Here is a 21,451-nt window from a genome sequence, read left to right on the forward strand (position 1 = left end):
AAATTATTTAATGTGTAAAGAATGCCCTCTCTGTCGCTCTCACCGAAGCACAGACAAAGTATAAATCCATTTTTGACCAGTTGCCACCACCAAATGGTAACTAAGTTTTGATGTTTGTCAAAAAGGGGGAGTGATTATTATAGGAATGATATAGTATTCAAAGTATCAAACAACAGGAGTATACTATACAGGGGGAGTATATCGAGCAGAGTGAGCAGAGTATCCAAGTGCAGTGAACCGAGCAGTGAACAGGATAGTAAGAACAAAACAAGTGCAACACACAGAACATTGATCACCGAGCATGCAAAATCAGAGTTTTGTACAATATATCGATAAGTGGAGTATATCTGGATTTACTATTTCATTGACTATTGTATATACTGTCAGTATAGTCAAAATTTTGCAAGTATATAGATTATTGAGTTATAACTTTGAAAGTAGTTTTTGTCAAACATCTCAACTAAAGTCAAAAGGGGAGATTGTTACTACTTATCAAGTTGCCATTAGTTTTATGTTCAAAGTTATTATATATACTCTAGTCGGTTATCTCTACTAAGATATTCAGTCGGTATGAACAGTCCAGTCGGTTATTGAAGAAAGTAGTCTCAGGGCACAGTATGCACCGAGCTGTCTACCGGGTATCATTCCATGTCTACCGAGCAGCAAAGATGACACACCAAGTTGATATACACTGAGTGAAACGTGTTACTAGATTCATTGAACCTAGACATACATATGAAAACGTGTTACAAGATCGAGGCACATCTAACCGTTATCACATTGGAAATTACACTTAAAGATTGTGTATGATTTTGAGGTCATCTAACCAATGAAATATTTTGCATGGTTATTCATTCGATAAAACATGTTTGTAAGATCGAAGCAATGAAAGGATCACCGTCATAAGAGATCTATTTATACAACATGGATTAAGATCGAAAAGATATATATAGCATGACAGAAAGGAAGATAAAGAGATATATGAAGCAAGACATGTGAAAGCACTAAGTGTTATGACTGTTACAGAGACACAAAGGTCACTGAGAAGGATTTCAGAGAACAGTCAAAGAATAGAGTAAACAGAAGGGTTTACCGAGTTACTATATAGGTTACCGAGGTATGCTATGAGCAAGGTAATCTATTCTGAGCACATAGAATCTGCTATAACATTCCAGATGTAAAGTTGTAGATATTTGTAATGATTTTATTGTAATCTTTTAAAGTAGTAAGAGAAACCTTTAACAGGGTAAAAGACTCTAATCAAGTCTATAAATTGTAAAGCCTCTAACCAGGTGCAACATTTAGTTTAAGTGTTGTAAAATCCTTTAGCGAGGTAGATCTAACAGATCTTGATACTCCTAACAAGGTAAGCTATCAGAAATAGCTAAACATGTAGCTCTAATCGAGCAACCTTTATCATTGTAGTAGTGAAGTTGTGGGTGCCATCCCCACCACAATTTTTCTCTCTAACCAAGAGTTTCTGCATAACCAAAATATATGTGTTATGGAGTGAATCATGTATGTTTGTTATCTATTTGTTTTAGCTTTATATTATGTTACTGCACTATTCGGTTTATGCATAACAATAAAGTTATTGTTGAAGAAGAGTTTTGAAGTACTGATTCACCCCTCCCCTCTCAGTACATTAGCTTTCCATATTGGGCCTAACAGACATAACCGACGCATGATCAAATTTGAACCTTGAACCTTGAACCGAAAAGGTTCAAAGGTTCAAGTTCAATACATATTTCAACAAAGCGCTCGCCTTTACCATAAAACAAAGTCGTGAAGATAACCATCTTTAAAGTGCGCTTTGAACTTGAACTTTGAACTAAGGAAAGGTTCAATGACTTGGGTTCAAAGGGAATAAATACATGACCGAAAGGGAAAATAAATATCAAAGGGAAAACTTTGAATTAAATTTTTAATAAAAGTAGGGAGGACTAACAACCGGTCAGGTTCTAACAGGCCTTAAATTGTAAATCCCTTAACTGGGTAGCTAAACATCTGAGTCTTAAGTCCTCTTGCGAGGTTGCTTCTAACAAGGATAATCTCTTAACATGGATCATCATAGAAATCCCTTAACTGGGTGATTCCTAACAGGGTTTGCTCCTAATCGAGCTAGGCTCCTAATAGGGTGCATTTTGAAAGAGTACACAATTCTTGTGGGAACGAATTCCCACTATGGTTTTTCCCTCTTTGGGTTTCCACATGAAAATTCTAGTGTTGATATGGTGAATGATTCTGATGTGTTGATTTGATTTACTTTCAGTTTATGCATGGCGATGGACACTTAATAAGTAATTCTGGTAAATCAATTTAATCGTTGGATATCAGTGATTACCAGTATTGGTAAATAGTTTATTACTGGTTTGTGATTGTTTCGGTGAAGTTTTATCAGTTTAAGTTTATGAATTATTGTTAATACTGATTCACCCCCTCTCTCAGTATTAGCCGAATCCTCTCAAATTAACATCAATGGGTAGGAAAAAGGCACCGAGAGGCAAGCATGATAAAACCGCGTATAAGTGCTCGAATTGTGTTTGTGTCGGATAGTGGTGCGTATGTGTGTCAAAACGCGTATATGCCAGGTAAAAGTGGGTATATGCAATCTTTGCGCATATAGGTAGTCCCATAATGTGTATATGTCAAGCAGACAAAAAATTAGGGCAAAAATCAATAGTAATGTGATAAACATATGTTGCAGATTGGATAAAACTATCGAGATGATAAACTCAGATAGGTGCCCCAACGAAGATAAGGTTAAGATAGGAATTAGTGGTAATGTGATAAACATGTGTAACCAATTGGATAAAATGTTGAGATGGTAAAATCAGACAATTGCCCCTAGAAAGGATAGGATTAAGTGCAATGAGATAAAAATATACACTAAAATCAATAGCACCATGTGATAAACATAAGCACTATTAAGATAAAGCCTGATAAGTAGCACCATGTGATAGACACAGGTAATACTAGGATAAACCTGACCATATGATGTCATGTGATTAATGCAAAGGCAAAGGGGAAAATTTGCAAACTTTCAGTTAAATAAATTTTTAGGGCCCAAACCCCACACTCCTAAGGTGATTCAAGTGCATCAAATGCCTCCAATATACTCCAAACTCATCTTCCACTAAGCCAAGTGGATCCTCTTCCCCTACACTAATATAAATACTCCCAAAAACATGTATCTCAGGTTCTCAAGACATCAAGTCTACATTTGTTAAGACAAGTCAAGTTTTAGCCTCCAACTAGGCCTAGGCTCCTACTAGCCCTACAAACACTATTTTAGGTGATTTTCTCCCCAAATTTGCAAGTCACTAGACAAATAATTTACATATTTGAATACCCTTTTTGACCAACAACAACATACCCAAGCCTCAGGTATTTATTCTTTGGACCAACAGTCCCAAAACCTCTCCATCCTTTGTACTTGGTAGGCTAATTAGGCCTCTTTTGCGAAGGAAGTACTTCCTACACTCAACCCTAGAAAACACCCTTCCATTAAATCTTTTGTTATGATCCCAAACCAAGGATTTTCTAGGTTTTATGACCAGGGAAGGCTTCTGTATGCCCTAACCCTAAAACCCTCACTAAAACACCCTTAAACTTAGGGCTTGCCCAAAAACTCACCAAACACCACTTCCACAATAAAATGAGGGATGATTAACCATTTACTCAACCTATAATCACTATTTCAAACATGAAAATAGCCTCTCCTTAAGGCCGATCTGCTACTGCTATTACTGTGGCATCAAAATCATGCATTTTCAGTCAACTCTTCATGGTGTACACCCAACATACTCACCTTCCTGTCATTAAATTGTCAGGAGTGCATGATACATGTTAGGATATGATCCAAACCATAGGTATCAGGGTCCTACATCTATGGTTTGATCATTGTGTCAATGGAAATCAACAAAACTATGAATTAATGACTGCAGACTTAGGAAGGAACATTGCAATGTGTGTCCCCAGATTTTATTAAACCCTCAGCAGATTGAAAACATGAAAAGAGACACAGATACTATTCACATCTCATTACCAAGTCAATAGAAAACTACCTTAATGTAAAGAAAACCACAAATTTACAGGAAAATTAATGAGTTTTATTGCTATTGTGTTGCAGTCCATACAATCTGCACTTGCTTGTGTTCACACCTCTTTCTCTCTTGTACAAATGCCTCTCAGGATTTAAGTAAACCTCCTATAATTGTTTGAACTGATCCTTGGAGTTATTTGTCATTACAAATGCTTAACAAGCCGGTTTTGTCATTTCCCACCAAGATGGCACTAACCGTTGGCATTCAAACATTTAAATTAAAAACTCCTATTAAACACCCTATTTGGACTTCTACCCCAAACTAATGACTCTTAAGGGATTAAAATTCTTTATTTAAGAGGTCTAAACACTCTTAAGACCATGCCCAATCCTATAACCCTTAAATCCCATATTTGGTCCTATGGTCCTATTAGGCCCATCATGACAATTAACCATTACATTAGGATCATTACATTGAAATGCCATAATTGGCTTTAAAACATCAAAATTGAGTCTATTAGACCCATACATCTCCTTGTCATTCCTCCATGGTGTCCTCCAAGTTGTCTTCATGCCAAGTGCTCCTGCACCATACTCCCCTCCAATGAAAAATCTCTTATCCCAAGAGAACAAATCTTTTGTATTCAGAGCTTGTGATTGTTTGGTACATATTTGCACTTTGTTTAACTACTCAAAGGAAACTCTCCAACTTCTGCAACCTACATAAATCTCAAAACATGAATTAGTGCTCAAAAACTTATGTTTTGGTCCCTTCATGGGACTGTCTTTTGTCTGCCCTTGCTGCCATCTTTCATCTGCTGTTTGGTCTGCCTTTTGGTAAACACCAATGCCACCATTACTGCCTTTTTTCTGCATCCCAATAGGGCACAAAACTGATCCCACCACTACACCATCTATACTACTAGTCCTCGGTACATCAATGCTTACTAACTTGTTGTCATTAACCTCTGCAATCAACTTCTTTTGCTGCTGCATTTTCTGATTACTCTACAACTTCTCCATTGGAATTTGCTACTATCTTACTCCATCACTCTTCCATCCATTATCCACCTTCTTCATACCCTGTACACATACTTGCATCTTGTCTCCAAAACATATCACAATATTCTCTTTTTGATCACCGCAAGGTAAAGGTATTAGTTTGAATTGTTTACTTCCTTGATGCACCAAATAACTATTATGATTACCATCATGAATGGTCTTTCTCGTATATTGCCATGGTCTACCCAAGATAATATGTCCATAGGTCATAGGGATAAAATCACAAAGAACTCTATCTTGGTATGGTCCAATTGAGAAATCTACATATGCCCTTTGACTAACCATTACATTCAACTCTTGGCTTACCCAAGTGGCACTGTAAGGGTTAGGATGAAAAAATGTCTTCAAACCTAATTTAGAAACCATATTAGATGAAATTAAATTATCATGTGCTCCAAAATCTATAATCAATCTACACACTTTCCCATGACTTAAACAATTGGTCTTAAAAATGGATACCTGTGGTGCTTGTTGCTGCATTTTACCTTTCCTTACCATGAGGAAAACTCCTTCCAGCACTAGACTTTCTTTCAATGGTTCATTTTCTCCTTTCTTTTCCTCTTCTTATATCAGGTTGACTCTTCTATCCCTGCCTCTGTCTGATTGTTCCCACTTAGGACATTTAAAAGAAGGATGACCCACTTCATTACAATTGATGCATCTACCTATGAAAGTGCCTCTACCTGCCCCAAATCTTCCACCTCCTCTGTATCCTCCTCTTGAATCAAAAGTTGTCTCTTTTCCTTTCTCATTTCTTTGTCCTTGTTCCCAATTTATTCTACCACCTCTTCTTCTTACACCTCTCCCAACATTCCCTTGTCTTTCCTGCTTTCTCTTCAACTTCTCTTCGGCTCTAATGGCGAACTAAAAACATTCTCCCAATGCCCTAGGCATCTGCAATCCTATTTTATCTCGAAGGTTGAATCTCAACCCATTCAAGTACCTTGCTATCTTCTCTTCTTCATCCTCTAGACCCCCTATGATACTAAGCTTATGAAATTGCTCAGTATGGGACAACACATCCATGTCCTTTTGCCTCATCTTCTTCACATGAATTGTATAATTAGATGGTAAAAACTGATCCTTGATCAAACCCTTCATTCTAGTCCACGTTGTGATCTTTTCTAGACCTCTAGCCATCCTGTCATTATGTATATCAGACCACCATGTCAAATTTGTACCTCTCAACTTAGTTTTGGCAAACTTCACTTTCTTTTCTTCCTCCATTTCCTCAAATTCAAAATAGTTGTCTAAGGCATCTAACCAACCTAAGATTGCTTCACTTTCCATCCTCCCTTGGTAAATAGGTAGGTCAATGTTACTCTTACCTCCACCTTGGACTGCCTTCACCAATCTCACCAATCTCATCTCTTCAGGATCTTCTTCACCCCTTCTAGGCTCTTCACGCCTTACCCCTTCATCGTGTGCTCCCACTTCTTCATTCATCTCCTCTCTTTTAGGTTCTCCCTTCTCTTTCTCTAAGGCTTCAATCCTTGCTAGTAGTTGTAATCTCTCCCTCCTTTTTTGTCTATACTCTCTTTCCCTTACTGCTTCCAACTCCCTCTTTTCCCTCTTCTCTCTTTCTAGGGTTTCTCTCAACTCCTCTATCTCCCTAGCCATTTGATTCTTAGGTGACATCTTATCAAAAATTTCACTCAAAGATCTACTCACTGCTTTGATACCAATCTGATGCAGAGGCAAAGGGGAAAATTTGCAAACTTTTAGTTAAATAAATGTTTAGGACCCAAACCCCACACTCCTAAGGTGATTCAAGTGCATCAAATGCCTCCAATAGACTCCAAACTAGTCTTCCACTAAGCCAAGTGGATCCTATACCCCTACACCAATATAAATACTCCCAACAACATGTATCTCAGGTTCTCAAGACATCAAGTCTACATTTGTTAAGACAAGTCAAGTTTTAGCCTCCAACTAGGCCTAGGCTCCTACTAGCCCTACAAATACTATTTTAGGTGATTTTCTACCCAAATTTGTAAGTCACCAGACAAATAAATCACATATATGAATAACCTTTTTGGCCAACAACAATATACCCAAACCTCAGGTATTGATGCTTTGGAACAACAGTCCCAAAACCTCACTATCCTTTCTACCCGATAGGCTAATTAGGCCTCTATTGCAAAGAAAGTACTTCCTAAACTCAACCCTAGAAAACACCCTTCCGTACAATATTTTTTATGGTCCCAAACCAAGGATTTTCTAGGTTTTATGACCAAGAAATGATTCTATATGCCCTAACCCCAAAACCCTCACTAAAACACCCTTAAACTTAGGGCTTGCCCAAAAACTCACCAAACACCACTTCCAAAATCAAATGAGGGATGATTCACCATTTCCTCAACCTATAGTCACTATTTCAAATACAAAAATAGCCTCTCCTTTAGGCCGATCTGCTACTGCTATTACTGTGGCATCAAAATCATGCATTTTCAGCAAACTCTTCACGGTGTACACCCAACATACTCACCTTCCTTTCACTAAATTGTCAGGAGTGTATGATACATGTTAGGAGATGATCCAAACCATAGGTATCAGGGTCCTAAATCTATGGTTGGATCATTGTGTCAATGGAAATTAACAAAATTGTGAATTAATGACTGTAGACTTAGGAAGGAACAGTGCAATGTGTGTTCCTAGATTTTATTAAACCCTCAGCAGATTGAAAACATGAAAAGAGACATAGATACTATCCACATCTCATTACCAAGTCAATATAAAACTACCTTAATGCAAAGAAAACCACAAATTTGAAGGAAAATTAATGAGTTTTATGGATATTGTGTTGCAGTCCGTACAATCTGCACTTGCTTGTGTTCTCACTCTTTCTCTCCCATACAAATGCCTCTCAGGCTTTAAGTAAACCTCCTGTAGACGTATAAAAATGAACATATTCCTAAACGAATATTTAATGTTCATTTTATTCCCATTCCTCTATTTAGTTAAATCTAATTTAATTAAATCATCCACATTCTTCTATTTTATTAAATAAATTATTTAATTTATTTAGTTAAATTCACTTAAGTTCTTTACATCATTTAATTGAATAAATCATTTTATTTAATTAAATCCCTTCTCTCTACTTTTTAATTAAATTTACATTTAATTAAATAGTTCACCCCAAATTGAATAAATCTAATTTATTTAATTTCCCAACTTGCAACCAAATTGAAATAAAGCAATTAATTTTAATTAATCCCATTATCCCTCACCCACTTGCATTTTCCTACATCTCCCACTTGCATCCTAAACCTATTCCTAATTTCTTCTAGAATCCATTAAATCCTAATCAATTAACCTAAACCCATTCATTATCCCTTTTCCCTAAATTTGAGGAAGTCACTTCTCAAATTTGGAGTAAAGTCTTCAAAAGGCATTAAAGCCTTTATGCCTTCAACGAGCTAACTTGTTGAATACCCCCAAATTTGGAAGGAATCTTACAAATTTGTCCCCAAAGTCTTCAAACCATTAATGGTTAACTAACCCTTAGTGGCATGGTTAGAGACTTTTTGACTAACTTAACCCTCATCTAACCTAGGGGTCTCATCAAGCATTCATTGCTTTGACCATGGTTATCCCTTTAACCTTTTCACAAGAGTTTACCTTTTGGGTAAAAGCTTTATCCATTGGATAACCTTAACCTAACCTTAACCCTTACCTCATAAGGTAACCATGAGGTCTTCTCAAGTATTTAATGCTTCTTTATCTCCTCTCAAGCAGTCTTATGTTGACAATTGTCACCATTTCAATAGTGAAAATTGTAAACATGGATTGATAACTTTCAATCCCGACCCATGATTAACTCCTTCAATCTTGACCACCCATTTCCCTATTTTCACTATAAATAGAGCTCTCATTCCTCCATTTTAGAGATCCATGCAAGCTTTTAGTATCTCATTTATGCTCAAATTTATCAATACATCTAGTTTCTCTTTGCAATAGGAATTAATCTAATAAGCATTTTAGAGTATTTCCTTTATCATTTAGCTTAGATCATTAACTAGTATATCATGCTAGGATAGTATTGCTACTAACCTTGTCATCTTGTAATCTAGTTTATTGCATTTGTAGAATCATGCATAGATAGGATGCATTTCATATTCAAATCAATCCAAAGCATCCCTCATTCTTGCATTTTTCATCCCTAAGCCACTTCGCTCAGTGACCTAAGAGCAAAGGCATTGGCTTGAGGGACCTTGTGAGATAGAGAACCATGGAACCAACCTTGGGAAGTTGAGTCATTCTTCATGATTCCATAACTTGCACCAAGAAGTCTCGTGGGTGTGTGAACAAGCCTCTTTGAGACCACATTTTCACATTTTAAGTTTCATCAAACGGCTTTTCCCGCACACATTTTTGGTGCCCAATGTGGGGCACTACCCTATTAATCAAATCGGTTTTTAAAAATAATCACTTTTGCAGGTACGCGGGAAAGAGGAATCAACACGTAGGGAACATACCTTAGCGCATTTGGTTAATCTTCTAGCGCATCCGGCTCACTGTTTATTGTGTGGGACTCATTCCCTAGTGTGTGCAGACCATATCTTAGCGCATCATCTCTACTAAAATTTTCCTGTAGGTCTTGGTGTGGGAGAATAACAGAGCAGTGCATTCGAAAAATAGTTCAGCGCATTGGGTCTGTCCGATAGTGCATCCCGGTTATCTTGTAGTGCGTATAGTCTATTCTATAGCGCATCATAGATAGAGGCAAAATTAAAAATTGTAACCGAATTTGAAATTAGACTTGTTGAAGTCCACAAAATCCACATATTTTTCTAGCTATTTTACTTGGTATTTTGCAGGGTTTTTGATAGTTTCTTGCAGGAAGGAGCATAGTTTTACTTTTAGAGTTACAATAGTTTAAGTTTTTTCTAACTTTGTTAAGTTAGTTAAAATTTAAAGCTTTTTAATTCTTATAGGGTAAAATTGAACTCACTTTGTTTGGGATTTAAAAAGAACCACAAAAATAACATTTCCTTATTTTTCTAGGAAGAATTTTTTTTCAATTGGGTTTTAAAAAGAACAAAAGCAATTTTTCAGTTTTGCAATCAAAGGGGCTTAAAAAGAACTTCACCATCCTTTGATGCATAAAAGGATCCACTTTAAGTTTTTTTGAAGTAAAGAATCACACATGTCCAAAAGTCATTTACAACTAAAGAGGGAAGATCTTCCCCTTTCAATCGATTTCTTTTGTTGACCAAACATCGCATTTATTTTGTTGACCAGGTTCCTTTTCAATAGATCAGAAAATCATTGCCTTGAAAGGATAAAATAAACACCATGTTTTCATGGAGCAACATCTCCATATAGAGTTAGCAAATCACTGCTTTGAAAGGCTAAAAAGAACTTGTGTGCTTTATCTCGAAAGTGGAAGGAATATGCTCTCCCCTTAACTGGGTGATCAAAAAGCCAGACCACTCTTACGCTTTCAGTCATATTGCATTAAAACCTTTAGCAAGCCTGCCTTTCTAAGGGGTTGAAAAAATCTTAAAGCCGTTTTTGGCCGGTGTGAAGGGAACTACCTAAGTGGGAAACCACTTTGAAGCCAAGTGTTCCAACCCACTATAATCAAAAGTGCAAAGTGACAAAAGTCCTTTTCAATGGTTGCGTGTAGAGATTAGCCTTCCCCCAGTATCCTTGAGATATGTAAAGCCTTTGTTCTAAAGGTTGTGAAGCCTCTTGAGGGAGTTTATCAACGACGACCGAACGAGAAGCTTGATTACGAACCTTAGCATAGAAACTTTGAGCCGAGTTAGTATCCAAACATTTGCAATATCATAGTGCAAGGGTGGGGAAGAATCCACCCCCAAGATCGCTCACCATATATCTCCCAAGATAACTACTCAATTTTGAAGCAATTCACTTTGGGTTAATTTTTGGCAAAAGGCAAAAAAATGGGCGCCCCCTAGGGGGTGACATGGCTATTTGAGCTGACGGAGTATCGAGATTAGTGGGCTATGATATTGCTTATGACCCTTGAATAAAGAGTTTGACTGAAGTGCATGTTGTATCTAAACCTATCAAAACATTGAGGATTTGAACACATCCTCATAGAACATACACTTATTGTTTAGATTAAGCAAAATGGTTGTCTCTTTGGTGCCGTGTCTTCATTTGTTACTTCATAAAATCATCTATCATCACTAAAAACTCAAAGTAAAATTCCAAAAATCATAGAAAAACAACCAAGTCAAACTATTAGGGCAGTTTAGCATGTAAGAGCAACCTCTTAGCACGTGGAAACCATCTTTTAGCACGTTCAACCTTCACCTTAGCGCTTCATCAGAATCCAAAACTAGCAGTTTCAAGTAGCGCATTTTGAAAATAGTTTAGCGCGTTGAAACATCAGCTTAGCGTGTAGAAACCAAACCTTAGCGCGTAGGGTTTAACAGTTAGCGCGTTGGCGGCCCATATTGGCGCGTAACATTTTAAACTGAGACAAATCAAAACATTCTAGTTAGCGTGTAATAGGGGGCAGCTTAGCGCATGGAGTCTTTTCTATAGCGCATTGCGCCTCTGCTTTAGCGCATAGCCAAAACCAGAAAAATAGGGGGAAAAACATAGGTCATTTTTGAAAATTTTAAAAACATTTTAGAAGCTTTCTTTCCTCATTCTGAACTTCATCAAACAGAAAATCAAAAATAGAGTATCAAAAAAAATATTTCCAAAAGCAAGTTCTCCGTAGAACAAAAGTTGTCCAAAATCTGAAAACTAGTCGCAAGATATCACATCTCTCCTATCAAAATCAGGAAACAACATCACAATTATCAAACAGGTCCTTCTATCAAACAGATTTCTATCCCAAAAACACACTTGTTTTAAAACTCCAAGTTGTCAAATTGAGTTTCCATATTGGGAAAGCTCGTATTCCATATCATTTGACACGCTTTGTTGTGAGGGGGCATCTAAACCTTCATTTTGATAAAGTAAAACTTGAGTTTCCAAAACAAGCTAAACTAAATCCAAATTAAATCAAAGGAAACCATTGATCGTTTGTGCATGACTAATCCTCATATTCTGAGAAGAAAGAATATTTATCATAACACTAAATTGAAGAAACAACAACCCAGTTCTCTAAAACTTGTCAAACGGAATAAGTTTTTATACATCAATCGCCAACTCTTCAAATCTTATCAAACATTCCTTCGTCATATGCGCTTGTATCTTCAAGACAAATCAAACGAATTTGACAAAGAACCACTGAGGAGTAGAGCATTTTGTCAAAATTCAGCATTCAGTCAACACCTGAATCAAGGAGGAAAGATCAATCCAGCCTTCTTTCCCGAAGAGTGCATCACTTATAACATACCCCAATTTGAACCACCAACCCCTGAACAAAACATTGAAGGGGAGGTCGTTCCTTTTTTCACATAAAGCTTTTATTAGATGCCTACTGTTACTCGCTCTCAACAAAACAAACAAACAAAAATACAACCAGAGTCCAACATGAATCGAAGGTTATCAAATCCTTTCGAATGCCCGAATCTAGAAGACAACAAAATTTCTGAGGAACTCCTCCAAGAGTGTCAAGAAAGCGCTTCATTTCAGAAACTTGTGGAAAGACTCATGGAAATCGATAAGGAAAAATATCTACTCATGCTCACAAGCAAAGGAGTTAAACTTCCTGAAGACTTGGACACCAACATTTTTAGAATAGGATCTCGACATTATAACTATCAAGAATGACAAAGAGAGGAAGAAGCACGTGACCCTGAGCAAAATATCTCTGAGCAAGCCATCCTAGAGCAAAACATATTGTTCCACACACCATTTCAACTTAGAACTAATACAAGGGAAGAACCATTCCCTTGGCAAAATAATGCGCCTTTGATTGCTCTCACTCCACAAATGCAAATGTTGCAAAAACAAATGCAAGACATGCAACAAGGGACAACAGTACGGTACTCCTTAGCTGAAATTTGTTCTTATCCTTTTGAGAGACGATTGAACATGGTTCCTTTTCCCCCAAACTCATACATTCCCAAAATTGACAAATATGATGGGAAAAGCGATCGTCATGATCATGTTCGAGAATTCTGTACCATGAGTCTTGAATTTTCCCATGATGACACCTATTTGATGAGGTTATTGCCAAGAATCTTGGGAGGGAAAACAATGGAATGGTTATCCAAAATAACACCTCCCATTAGATCATTTGATGAACTAGTCAACAAATTCATAACTCAATATTCCTATAACATTCAACATGCTATCACTATGCTAGATGTCTGTAATACCAAGCAGAAAAACAATGAAACATTCATGGTATTCCTTCAATGTTGGTGGCGTATGGTTTCGAGATATCCTCGAGATGTGCCTGAAAAGGAAAAGATGGAGATTTTCATCAACAACTTGAATAGTGAGATGAGTTACATACTCAAACTTCAGTGCATACCATCTTTTGCCAAGTTAATTGAGAATGGCATCCAAGTAGAAGAGGCATGTGTCAAGAAAGGAACATTAAAATTCTTCAAAGAAGGAACGAGTTCATCCAATTACAACAACCAAAACAACAACAACTTAGACAAATCCAGATTCTGGACTAGAAACAAAAGCAATGGAAATGAAGGAGGAATGAATCAAATGATCCCAAATCCAAGCAACCAGTGCTAGCATTATCAGGTAATCCTCAAGCTACAAAGAACCCCAAAGGTGCTAACCAAGGCACTATTACTTATGCACCGAATACTAATCAAGATCAAGTCAATGCAAAAAATACCCAAAACAATAACACCAATCGAGGACCTAATCCAAACTCATGAGGTAACGCAAACAACTTTCAAAAATGCATTTACACACCACTAGGGAAATCACTAGAATCAACATTCAGAGAACTCCTGGCAAACAAAATTATCTCCTTACTGACAATCAACAACTTTGAACAACAAATCAAACCACCCTGGTGGAATGACTCACACGTTTGTGATTTTCATCGTAACAAAGGTCATCAAACAAATGATTGCATGAGACTGAAAAACATTGTTCAAGACATGATTGATATAGGTGATTTAACAGTTGATGGTCTCAAGACAAATGGTGACCATAGAGCCTTTAAAAATCCTCTTCCAAACTACAACAAAGATGGAGCTTCAACCTCAAACAATACATGTGGAGCCCATATCTATCACATATACAATAACACCATCAGTCCTATATCAGCCAAAGACAATCAAGTTAACGTTATCACAATCAAAGACAAGCGTGAACATGAATCCGTCAACGTAACAACCATAGCTCAAAAATATGTCTCGAAGGGGCATATGTCAACAACAAACACCGTACCCAAAATTCAATATGATCTAGTCAGTCAACTATGCAAAACTCCTGCTCAAATATCTATACTAGAGTTGCTGAAACTTTCACCAAAACATAAAGACATATTGGAACAAGCATTATTGGAAACAAATGTACCTCAAGATCTGGATGCTGACAAATTCTAAGCCATGGTAGCTCATATGACAAGGCCTCATAACCTCACCTTTTTTGAGCATGATAATTTCTCATTGAGCCATCCACACAATACTCCACTCCACATTGAAGTCTTGGTCTACAAGCATCGAGTCAAAAGAGTATTAATAGATGGAGGAGTTGGACTCAATATCTATACCTTAAAACTTATCCGTGCATTAGGCTTCTCTGAGAAATCTATTGATCCATGCAAAAAGATCACTATCAAAGCATATGATGATGAAGAGAGATCATCCAAAGGAACAGTAATGTTACCAATTCAAGTAGGACCAATACAAAAGGACACTATGTGCCAAGTCTTGGACATAGACCTCACATACAATATCTTATTGGGTCGACCTTGGATACATGAAATGCAAGCAGTACCTTCTACTTATCATCAGTGTGTTAAGTTCCCCTACAATGGACAGGAGATTTCTATATTAGCAGATCATAATCCGTTTCAACATTGTAATGCTATGGGGGCAGCCCAAGACAACTTGGTTCTGCATAATAGAGAAAAACAAAGTTACTCAACATCGAATCTTCAGCGAGAAAAGTCTACATCACTTTCTATGGATTTCAAGCAAAAAAAGCAAATCAAAGAGCAAGGCATGGGAGAGTAATCTTTGGAACCCATGTGTTTGGCCAACTTACCAACATCACCTAAATATCATGGATTACCTACAACATCAACATATCAAGCAATCCAGCCCATCACCAATTTTGATGGCACATTTATTCAACTAGGGACTCTAGCACATGAATCAGAGGAAAAGGACATCCTTAGTTGGCTATACAAGGATGAGGAAGAAGACAAAGCAGCTACTATGGAGGTGGCTATACCAACACACCTGTATGGAAAAGGCTACTTGATCATGCAACATATGGGATACAATGGCAAAGGACCTATTGGTAAATGTCAGGAAGGCGTCACAGAACCATTAGATCCTCCTTCACATTTTATTAAAGACAAAAAAGGATTGGGCCATGAACTCACTCTACTACCAAAGAAGACACCACACAAATACCAAAAAACCTAGTGGAAAGCAAAGAAGAAATACAAGGAAGACTCCTGGTAGGAGGCCCTATTTGAGTCAGCTGAGACAATACGCAAAGAACGTGAAAATCAAGAAGAAAAGCAATATCAAAATGAAACTTATCAATCAAAAGAAGGAAGCATCTACTGCAGAAGCACATCATATTCAAGAACCAATATCCAACAAAGAAGAATCATCTCCTAGTAACATTAAAAATCCCCGAGGAGAGATAGTATATGAACAAATGCAAAGAGTGGAAGTAGGATCTGACACAGAATCAGAGAAAACTATCAAACTTGTATCAATCATCAAAGACCCGTTCTCACCATACAACATACCAATCCACAGCACAGCTAGAATCTGGGATAATACCTCAGAGACTGATTCCAATAAATATGAGTGGGGAAGCTGTTCTAATATTACTGAAGATATTGGTGCATATGATAGTCATACACCCATCTCTCAAGAAGAACATGGCACAAAATCTAGACCACTTGAATTTGGTCCACAAAATATCTATGACGCCAAGGAAAACGAGCAACGACATTATGAGCAAGTCTATACATAAGATAATAACATCAAAGACCTCGACGAAATCCTCAACTTATTTAACACCCAAGACAATCACAAGGATACCTCCATCCTAATGCTTACCGCAACAGAACTTGATCCACCTAACGACTCCTTACCACTTGTCTTTCCTAACCTCACAGATTGGGACGAACTTGAAACTCATGATATACCAATTTTCCCAAATGACGAATCCATTATCCATTACTTGTGTACCATTAACCCCAGAAATAGACTCTACCAATAAACAAAGTAACAACATCTGCAATCAGGGGAGTGCCAAGTCTCTCAATCGCAAAAATGAACAAACTAAAAGATCTATTGCTGAAAACTAGTCAATGGTAGCAATAGATCACAAAAAAGTAAAAATAAAAGATGCATCTGAGGGTGAAAACCTTTGTAAGGCACCTAAGGATGGGAGACTTGACACACTTCCTAAGCATTATCATGAGCGATCACCCATATTGATTGTGCCCACTCAATCAATCAAGATTGGTACTACAGAAGCAACCAAAAATATACACCTGGTAGAATCTTTGACAAAGGAAGAAAGATCAGAGTTTATCAAATTTTTTAAAGAAAAGCAAATCAACTTTGCTTGTAATATGCAGATATGCCTAGGATTGATCCACAATTAATCATGCATCACTTATCCATTACTCCAGGAGCTAAGCTAGTCAAGCAAAAACTGCGAAAGATGAATCCACATGTGGCACTCATGGTTAAAGCTGAGCTAAAGAAACTATTAGATGTCGGATTCATTTGACCTATTGACTATGCTGAATGGATTTCCAACATTGTACCAGTATCAAAACCAGATGGCAGTATTAGAATATGCACTGATTTTAGAGATGTCAACAAAGCATGTCCCAAGGATGACTTTCCTTTACCCAGTATCGACATAATTGTAGACTTCATAGTAGGCCATGCAATGCTATCACTAATGGACGATTGTTTAGGCTATAATAAAATCAAGATAGCCCCGAAGGATCAAGATAGAACAACATTCACTTGTCCCTGGGGAACATACTATTGGAATGCCATGCCTTTTGGCTTAAAGAATGCAGGAGCAACTTATCAATTAGCAATGACAACAATCTTTCATGACATGATGCATACCTTCATGGAAGACTATGTGGATGATTTACTAGCTAAATTATTCACCAGGGTAGAACATTTAAGAATCTTAGAAAAGATTTTTGACAGATTGGAAAAATTCTAAGTCAGGCTCAACCCTAAGAAGTGTGTCTTCGGGGTTACATCACGGAAATTACTAGGCTACATAGTTTCAGCTAAGGGTATTGAAGTGGATCCGGCAAAGGTACAAGCCATTATGGAGATGCCACCACCAAAGAACATCAGCCAACTTGGATCTCTACAAGGATGACTCCAATCAATCAGGTGATTCATTGCTCAACTAGCAAATAAAAGTCTACCGTTTAATCATTTGCTACATAAAAAATGTACCATTCAGATGGGAAGCCAAATGTGTAGAATCATTTTATCAAATCAAGCAGTATCTAATGAACCCACCAGTTCTAGTACCAACAATAGCAGGGAAGCCACTCATTCTCTACATTTCAACAATAGATATATCACTGGGGGGGCATTGTTAGCACAAGAGGATCAACAAGGCAAGGAGCGAGCTATATATTACATCAACAGAATATTGAATGGATATGAACTCAACTATACATTCATTGAGAAAGCTTGTTTAACAGTGGTATTTGCCTCTCAAAAATTCTGACACTACATGCTAGCTCACACAATTAAGCTAGTTGCAAAAATTGATCCTCTGAAATATTTACTCAGCAAAGCAGCTCTTATAGGCAGATTGGATAAATGGGTCATGATTCTTAGTGAATTTGATATTCACTACACAGAGCGACGAGCTATCAAAGGACAAGTAATCACAGATCAACTAGCTGAAGCACCACTACTAGGAAAACAACCTATGGAGATCGAATTTGCAAACAGAGACATTCTTGCTATCTCAACCAAACAATGGACCTTATACTTTGATGGATCCTATACTCAACATGGCTTAGGTGCTGGCATTTTGTTTATCACTCCTGAAGGACACACCATACCAAGATCATATAGGCTTATGTTTCCATGCACAAATAACGTTGCTGAATATGAGGGCACTATTTATAGGCATCAAAATGGCCATGGAATGGAGAACCATGAAATTAAAAGTCTACAAAGATTCACAACTAGTCATCAATCAAATCAACAATGACTACCAGACAAAGGACGACAAGATGCTACCATACAAGCGAATGGTGGATGATATCAAACAATATTTTGTATAGATCATCTTTGAGAAAATACCAAGGTTAGACAACAAAGCAGTCGATGCAATGGCTACTATCGCTTCACTACTACAAATTCTAGAGCAAAAAAATCGTTACGAGTTTCTGGTAGAGTAACTATTCTCCCCCGCCTATGACCATTCTGATTCCCATGTTATCTATGCCTTAACCGGTTCAGACTCTCCATTATATGGACCGATATACGACTATCTTAAGAACAATATCCTACCCATTGACCTATCCTGAAACCAAAAATGCAACTTTATCCGGCGAGCCGCCCGTTATACTCTCACTGCTGATACTTTGTATCGTCGAGGTATATATGGCACTCTTCTTTGTTGCCTTGATCATAATGAATCTGACTCTGCTTTACAAGATCTTCACGAAGGTATTTGTGGGACACATTCAAGTGGTCCTACTCTTGCTAAAAATATTCTAAGTATGGGATATTAGTGGCCAACAATGGAAAAAGACTCTTATCACTTTGCAAAGAAGTGTCCTAAATGCCAAATCCATGGCAATCTTATACATGCACCAACACAGGAATTGTAGCCATTCACAACATCCTGACCCTTTTGCTAGTGGGGACTTGACTTAGTCAAAAAAATTCATCCTTCATCTTCAAATGGATACAAGTTCATTATAACTGCAACTTAATACTTTACCAAGTGGATTGAAGTGGTCCCAATGACCACGGTAACTGGGAAACAAATAGCCTGTTTCATCCTTAATTATCTGATCTGCAGATATGGCATCCCAAGTTCCATCATCATAGATAATGTATGACCTTTTAAGAACCAAGATGTACGAGAGCTATGTGAAAAAATCAAAATCAAAATCCAACATCGTTTCTCTACACCTTACTACCCACATGGGAATGGTCAGGCAGAAGCATCCAACAAGACAATATTGAAAATCTTGAAGAAAATAGTGAATGATGCAGGAAAAGATTGGTATGTACAACTCAATCTAGCACTTTGGGCATATAGAACTAGCATCCACACACCTATGGGGGCTACACCATATTCATTGGTGTATGGATCAAAAACAATTTTACCATTAGAGGTAGAAATTCCATCTCTCAGAGTTTCTTTGAAAGGCCTAATTCTAGATGAAGAGTATCGAGTCAACCGACTACAAGAGTTATAACTTCTCGATGAAAGATGCCAATGTGCCTACACTCATCTCAAAGCATATCAACAACGTATGTGTAGAAGCTACAACCACAAGGTCATTCCCATAATTTTTAATATTGGTGACCTAGTACTCAAGGAAAATCCTAGAAATTAGCAAGATCGGGAAAAGAAAGGGAAATTTGAACCTAACTGGTTAGGTCCCTATGTCATCATATTAGCCTATGGATTAGGCACTTATCAGCTAACAACTTCAGAAGGAGATGTGCTCGATGAACCAACTAACAACATCCATCTGAAGAAATACTACACTTGAGTAGTCTAATGCACGGAAAAGTCAAAAAATCAAGAAAAAGCAAATAAAAAGGTACAATAAAAGCAACTGGTGAAAACCTAGCAACAGGCGTCATTGTGAGAGGAAAACTCCTCTATCTATCTTTTACTACCATACCATATATCCATAGTTAAGCACTATCGGCCATCGCCCGACGTTTTATCACAATATCCATCCAGGACATACTTAGCGTAGTCACTATCCTGGTTTATCATAACATCCTTTCACCACATCTCACCATGGATTGCTAATCACTGTACATATCCACATTAAGAGGATCATTCAGCTAGGGGCAGTATCAATCAAAACTTGCAGCACGTTCAAGACATCAAACCTTGTAGCAAACTCAGAATATCATATCCAACAAACAAGCTCAACAATCACAAAACCACACATTGGTCGATCAACGAGATTCACAAAATATGATGGATGATTTTCTGAAGTATCAAATGTTGCATCTTGCATAAGGTTTTGACTATTTTTGCACTTGAACTTTTTGAATTATTGGATCCTCTACATTTTCTCAAACAAAGGCTTCACGCTAGAGAAAGTCGTGGGGACTCCAATATTTTTTAGTTTTCTGTTTGTGAGGCGATCATTTGTACTGTGTAGATACTTGTCTTGAGACGTGATTCACAACATATCACTGAATACATGATTCCACTTTGCGCATACAAATGGTTTAATCTTTTCTGTTTATACGCAATCCACACTCAGGTCGTCCTGGTTCAATTATACCTTGACGCTTGTGCTATCTTGCAAAATAAAAAATCATGTAAATTTTTCTCAAGTCATTATGGTTCAATTATACCATTATGCTTGTATAAATTTTCAACATATCCCAAAACAAATCAATTCTCAATGATGATACCTACAAAGAAAGCAAATAACATGTGGCTATACAGGGATGACCAATGCAGAATGAGGATGCTCAAATCAATTAGTTGCATATCACTTTACAATTAGTTGCATATCATTTTACACTTAGTTTCATATCATTATCATACATCTCATTTTCAAGATACATCTCACAACATATCATTATCATACATCTTATTTTGAAGATACATCTCACATCATATCATTATCATACATCTCATTTTCAAGATATATCTCACAGCATATCATTATCATACATCTCATTTTCAAGATACATCTCACATCATATCATTATCATACATCTCATTTTTAAGATACATCTCACAACATATCATTATCATACATCTCATTTTCAAGATACATCTCATAGCATATCATTATCATCCATCTCATTTTCAAGATACATCTCACAACATATCATATCATACATCTCATTTTCAAGATACATCTCATAAACATTATGCATTACCATATCATATTCATCACATATCAAAACACATACATCTAAGCACTGCATCATCATCATAGAATAATCAAAATCATATAGAAAGCATAATCCGTAACACATCACATGAGGATCAAAGAAAATGGTGTCATATATATATATA

The sequence above is a fragment of the Cryptomeria japonica genome, chromosome 6, assembly GCF_030272615.1.
Source record: "Cryptomeria japonica chromosome 6, Sugi_1.0, whole genome shotgun sequence".
In the NCBI taxonomy this organism is placed as follows: domain Eukaryota; kingdom Viridiplantae; phylum Streptophyta; class Pinopsida; order Cupressales; family Cupressaceae; genus Cryptomeria; species Cryptomeria japonica.